The following is a 7,109-nucleotide window of genomic DNA, read 5'->3' as shown; positions in this document are numbered from 1 at the left end:
GGATGAGGAACAGGGAGTGATTCGGCACACCTGGAACATGGGGTGTATAAAGAATGGTTACAGCCCAGAGAACGGAAGGCAGGCCGGTGGGGCTGGACTGTGAACACCACAGTTGTGGACAGCTTGGCCAAGGGGTGTAAGAATTCATCCTGTGGACAAAGAGTGGAGCCTTTTTCTTCTTTAAAATCAAAGTTGGGTCATGAAGAGAACAAGATGGTGCTGCAAGAATATCAGTCCGGCAATAGAAGTATGCAGGGTTGTAAGGGGGAATCAATAAGAGAGCACAGCCACGCTCCAAGTCTTGAGCTACGGTGACGGCCATGGACATGAGACAGCAGGTAATGCACCAGCACGGAGGAAGCAGCAGTGCTGGGAAGCCAATAAAAAAGGAAGGGTTCATAGTTAAAGGTCAAAAGGTTGAACATACATAAACCGAAGGAGAACCAGGTTTGAGATGAGAAAAAAATGGCATTTTGAACCGACTGAATTTTGAAGAGTTTCAGATCCATCAGTCTGCCACGGACCATAATGATACAGAGTGGGAAAAAAGAGCTAATCTATGTGAAAAGAGTGAAAGGCAGTGATATTCAAAATAAGCACAGTGAATTCTTTTGTTTTCTTCACCACTGCAGTATTTCCCAGTGGCTCTGACTCAGTGCAACAATCCCCAAAGCATCTAATTTCTCCTACAAAACATGGTGGAAACCCTACCTACATTTTCAGACATGATTGCTCTTGGTACCAGGCATCCTGAGGTTTTTAAAGCTCCTCAGGTTACTCTAACATGCAGCCAGGGTGGAGGACTACAGAAATCCATGCAAACTACTCTATATCAAATGAAGACACTGCCATCCAGGTGCCCATGCTGTGCCATATACATACCCCAGTGACACACTGATTCACTATATGCTATTACCTTTTATTTATGTATCTGTCTTCTGACCACATGCAAATACCTTGAAAGAATAAATCTTGTCATTTTTGCATTTTCCTTGCTTAGCCCAGTAACTGACATTTTTAGAAGGTATTCAGTAAGCATTTTTGAATGAATGAAATATATATATGTGTGTGTATATATATATATATATATATATATACACATATATATATGTGCATATAATTTTAATTTTGATGGAAGATTTTAACAATCATTTGACAATGATCAACAACAATGAAAAAGATACAATCACATACTTGAAACACTATATTCATTTAATCTTTTTTATTCATTGTCAAGGACAGATCATAAAAATAAAAATATTCACCCCTCCCCACTGTTATTACTACAAAGATGCCATTTAAAGTGGAAAAGCTGGGATAACACCTGAACTTCTTTATACTAATCTGGGTAAAAAAGAAAAATCTAAAAATCAGTGCAAGGGATGTCTGAAGGTAACCTGTATTTGTGACCTAGTGAGATGTGAAAGAAAGCAAAAACAAATTAAACAAAACATTTTAGGAGAAATTTAGGAATACTGCAGTTCCTCTACATGTAGGCCAAAGGTAAAAAACAAAATAATGCATAGTCAAATAAAGCAGTACTGAGAAAAATCTATAATTTAAGAGTATGAGGTTGGACAATTAAGTTCGCAAACTTGTTGCAACGATGTTGCTAACCTTTTTTAATATCAGAGGGATTATTCATTATGAATTTGTACCAACTGCACAGTTAACCAAGTTTACTACTTGGAAGTGCTGAAAGGCTGCATTAAAAGTTACGCGACCTGAACTTTTCACCAACAATTCATAGCTCTTGCATCACGACAATGCACCAGCTCACATGGCACTGTCTGTGAGGGAGTTTTTAGCCAGTAAACAAATAAGTGTATTGGGACACCCTCCCTACTCACCTGATCTGGCCCCCAGTGACTTCTTTCTGTACCCGAAGATAAAGGAAATATCGAAAGGAAGACATTTTGATGATATTCAGGACATCAAGAGTAATACGTTGACAGCTCTGATGGGCATTCCAGAAAAAGAGTTGCAAAATTGCTTTGAAGGGTGAGCTAGGCACTAGCATCGGTGCACAGCTTCCCAAGGGGAGTACTTTGAAGATGACCATGGTGATATTCAGCAATGAGGTATGTAGCGCTTTTTCTAGGATGAGTTCAAAAACTTAACTGTCCAACCTCGTATATTAAAATTGTTTTTTAGAGGAAATTGATTCATATTACAAATGAGATCTTCAAATTCACTTGAATAAAATTAGATTCATCTAATTTATATTATAATACATTTACTTTAAAAAGAAGCAAACATGCATATAAATATTATGGGGACTCCAATTATTCCAGAATTTCTAAAATCAGATATAAAATCTAATAATTTTTTTTAGATTTTTATTGGGGAATTGAGGGATGGGAACAGACAAGTTGCTGTCCTTTTGTTCTTTAGTCTAGTTGTGGAGGACGTTGTTTCACTGGCCCAAGTTGGCACCATCATTGTGCTCTTCCCAGGCGATGCAGATCAGTCGCCGGCTTCTGGACAGCTGCTCACCGTGGCTGCTGGCCACTGACGCTGGCTGCTGGCTACACACGGTAGCCTATGGCAACCCACTGCAGCAGGGGCTGCAGCCTACGCCATTGCCGGCGACTCATGGCAGCCCAGCTCCAAGTTGAGCTGTTGTTCAGCATCTTNATTCCACAGCATGTCCTTTCGAGGGAAATAAGAATTTTCATAGTGCAGGAGCCTTAAATATAAGGGTAAGGGCAGCAAAAATTGGGTCAAGCAGATTAACTGAGAGCAGATGGCGAAATGCACTGTGTGCCTGGCACGGAATCTGAGTGTTCTCTCATGCCAGGGAGTCAGGGAGGCTGGGGGACCCACCCAGCTGCTGCAGCATTGAGGGGCATCATTCAAAGAGCTGGTGGTAGCATCCAGGGTGAACGGCCATGGACCAGAGCAGAGGCTGGGATATCTGTTATCAAAGGAACACACGTATACCACACCAGGTGAAAAACAGCAAGAGCTGAGTCTAGGGCAAAGGTCAAGGGTTAGAGAGCAAGGTAGAAGCATGAGAGTGAGCTGGGAGGCAGAATTAACATATCTTAGAAATTTATGGAGGAATGTGGAAGTAAAGGGGGGGATGTTACGATTCACAGTTTTTTACTGGGGTACCTGGATTCCACTAACCAAAAATAAAGAACTAAATAATAGAGGTGGAACAGCATATGTGTATACATGTGTGTGTGTGTGTGTGTGTGTGTGTGTGTGTGTGTGTACGCGTGTGCCTGTGTGTTTGACGACTGTGTATGGTACAGGTCAGCTCTGAAGACAAAGTACAGTAACAACTTAAAAAACTCAAGAACAAAACTATGAAATACCTACATTTAAATGGCTGACAGAACTGCATCCAGGGGAGGCCGGTGGTGTCAGAACAGCAGAAAGAAAAATATGGCATATTCGCAATCAAGAGGAGGGAGAATGAGGGAGAGAGAGAGACTATCAAGTCCACAACAGAAATGAGCTAAAGTAAGGAGAGAACTGATTGGTCTTTATCACCACTAGGTCACCTTTGGCAGAGAAGATGCAGGGGAGTGGTGAAGACTGGGAGCCAATCAGCGGGCGGAAGAAGAACACAAGTTGCAATAAAGTTCAGATAGCAAATATACACTGTTCTTTTAGGAAGCCTGAACGAGAAAAGGAAATGAGACAGAAGAAGGCGAAGGCTGGGCTGGGAAATTACATGTAGGCAACGGGGGAGACAAGTCAGTCAGAAGAGGCAGTTGAAGGAATAGATGACAGGAAACCATGAGGGTGTGTCACGTCTTGAAATTAGTTGCATAAAAGACTGGTGCTCTCTCCTCTCTCTCCTCTCCTGTCCCAGGGGAAGCAAGGAGCCATGAGGCAAAGAACTGAGGCCCTGAGTCTAACGGCCCTCCGTGAACAAAGGTCTGCCAAGCACCACGTGACTGGTCCCAAATGGTCCCTGAGATGACGGCAGTCTCGGTGACAGCTTGATGACAAGCTCTTGATGAGAAACCCGAAGCAGAAACCCCCCGTTAAACTGCTCCCAGATTCCTAATCCTGAGAAACTGGGAGGCAGTGTGTATTTGTTTCACGCTGCTCACTTTGGGATAAGTTGTTACACAGCAATAAATACATTCTTAAATCCACATGGTTTACTATTTTACTTCATCTGGGTCTCAGTGCCCTCATCTCCTCAGGGGAGGCTCTGCCCCCCTCCCAAATTCATCTTCCTTACCCTCTTTTTTTTTTTTCCCTGAAAAAAGCTTTATTGTTTCCATTTGGTCAATTACCCTCTTACGTTGCTGCATCAGACATATATTTATTGTCTGTCTCCCCAAAATAGAAAGTAAGTGCCATCAGAGCAGAGTCTGGTTTGCTAGTAAATCGAGTGCCTACTACAGAGCCTGTCCCCCACACAGTAAGAGCTCAATAAAGAGCTCTTTTTTGTTGTTGAAAAAATGTAATGACTACCTACAGACNATTTTGTTAATTTAAAGTGTATATTAGGGCTTAGGTAAATAATTTATACCTGTAAAATAAGCCAACAAAATGCAAATATGGACGGAATACATTATTAGACAAATCATAGAGTGTAAAGATGAAACACATGGAACAAACATGATATTTTATTCAGTTTTTTCATATGTTTGATTTTAATGAGAAGGGAAAACAAAATATATTATTCACTGTCATCTCTTTAAATTATGCAATTTAGCAATCATCTTCAATTAATTTCTATCTGCCTAGGTTTTAAAAAACCTGAAATTTCAGCTACTTCCATAAAATTGAGAAGACCAGCATCATATCTTTATGAAAAATTATGTTATGCATCAAGGAATACCTGTTTATTATAAATTGCCAAACTTCTTCAGATAAGTTGATTTTTGTATTACTATTTGGGGCATGCCCCAAATATACCCAATAGGCACAAACCTGATATCCTAAAATAGGGCACATGGGAACAATTATTTACTGCATAAAACAAATATTTACTGACATTCTTCTCCCTCTAATTCATTTCAAGCTTTCTTTCGAATATCACTATTTGATTTATTAAAATTCAACTTCATTCAATTTTTCTACCAAAGTGATTAGAGCAAGTCAAGTATATCTTCCTAGGCTTATAAACACCATGTTCATTCTGAGTCAGGCAGGGGGATGTGTAACACCACGGACCACTTACCTGACATGCATTATAGAGGAGTTGGTGTTCTAGCTTTTTAATTCCCAGAATCTGCTGAAACATTTCATAGAGCTGCTCCTTGCTCAGAATAAGTTCAGACACAGCACTTAAGGCCATTCTGTTTGGCTGTTTGCACAGGTCCTCTTCGCCCCTGTAAATGGCATCGTATTTGGCTATCCACGAGCTCAGCACGGTCTCTTTGCTCAAGCCATCAATTTCTGGCAAACTCCGCACACGTTTTTCTATGTTCTTTTTAAACACCTCTCTGAAGTCATTAGCGGAGCATCCTCCACTCTGAACCATTCTGGCCACTCGATCACTCTTCAAAAAAACCTGGAAAAAACACACAACACACACAAGAAAAACAAAAGAGACAAAAACTCATTTTTTAATGAAGCAGGGACAATAACACCACTTGCTTTTAACCGAAGTTATAACACCAAATATTCTACGATACAAATGTTTTATAACACATCGTAACTAGTGACATAATCTTCATGCTAAAATGTTGAAATGTTAAGGAGAGACAGTAACTAGTGTTGAGGAACCTGAAGATCATCAACCTTGACCTACACGCCTCCCCCCCACCACCACCACCTAAAGGTCTTGGGCATCTCTGCCAAATGAATCCTTTAGAAGTCGGTTAAGAAAGTAATTGCACATATGAACCCCCATTCCCTATCTGTACTTGGGCATTCTGACTAGTTCTTCAGCAGGGATAATGTCCCCTATATTGTTTGAGCGAAGATCTGAAGGCCAATAGTGTGGTAAGTCCAGAATCCAAGTCAACAGCCATCAGGAGCCTGTCAATCACAACCTGGGGGGCTAGAGCATAACCATCCCCATCCCTGATTCACCAGTCCCCCAACTTCTCACACACGTCTCATAAGTAGGAAGCATGCATGACAGAAAAGCAAAATCTTTAAGAAACTTCTAATTGTCCACTAACTCTGGGTAAAAAATAAAACATAAACAATGATCACCATAGAGAGAGATGCTCTTGAAATGGGTAGGAAGAGATGGGTCATAAGTAATAAGGTTCTATTATGTGAGAGACATCAGATGGTATTAAATCTCTCCTTTCTGCTAAGTGATGGACCCAACTACAAACAAATATCAGTCGAGATTCGTCAAGCATCTATCCTGTTATCAATATTCCTAAGAATCCTCTAGGGGTCATATGAGAATGCTTTTAGTCCTGCTTTTTTCTTCCTGCAGTGACAAAACCTTTTTCCAGAAGACTGTAGGACTACTTAACTCAGCCTCCTTAAGTTACATGTTAAAGCTACGCAACAAAATTCATGTCAACTTTTACCCTAAGAGCTCACTCATAATAAGGGGATACTCCCCATTTATGACCTGGCTCCCGTGTCTGCCAGCGTGTGGCCAACGCACCCGTGCCCTGTGCAAAGTGGCCTCGCTCAGCCCACTGGCTGCTCCGAACCACTTTGCGTCTCCCCTGTTCGGGTCATTCGCAAAATGCTCTTGTTTTCCGTCTTTGTCCAATGGACAGAGGATCATGGATTCTCAAATATTCTGGTTGCCTGACGAAGGTACCGAACTGGGGACGGTGAACGCCACACCCACACAGGGCTTCCTCCGGCTCTTTACCAGCTGAGGCTCAACGGCTTACGATGGGAAAGACTGTCTCATTGTCTATGTTTCTAAGCCAAAGCTAACTAATTCTTAAGGTACAGATATAAGAATAGTGCTTTGACTATTATATCTAGACCAAGAAAAATGAAATTAAGATATTTAACAATATATTTTGTCTGTGAATGCCATTAACTCCTTCTGAACACAATGGGTGTCTCCTTCTCCTTCTTTCTCATCTTCATCGAACTGCCCTACTCTCATTGGGCACTAGAATTTAAGATCAATGATACATATTTTTTCTAATTTCTGTGGTAGCTGTATCTTTATTGGGAACATCTGAAAACTCAAGTAGTCAAAGGGG

At 41.0% G+C, this 7,109-nt stretch overlaps 1 pseudogene; it reads right to left on the bottom strand.

The window, feature by feature from the left end:
- Nucleotides 1–5,020: 5,020 nt before the first annotated feature.
- Nucleotides 5,021–5,481, bottom strand: LOC109377802 (calcium-dependent secretion activator 2 pseudogene; annotated as a pseudogene).
- Nucleotides 5,482–7,109: the final 1,628 nt, after the last annotated feature.

The sequence above is a fragment of the Hipposideros armiger genome, unplaced genomic scaffold (genome assembly GCF_001890085.2).
Source record: "Hipposideros armiger isolate ML-2016 unplaced genomic scaffold, ASM189008v1 scaffold_1566, whole genome shotgun sequence".
Taxonomy (NCBI): Eukaryota; Metazoa; Chordata; class Mammalia; order Chiroptera; family Hipposideridae; genus Hipposideros; species Hipposideros armiger.
The sequence above is the reverse complement of the archived record's forward strand: the minus strand, read 5'-3'. Positions and strand labels throughout refer to the sequence as shown.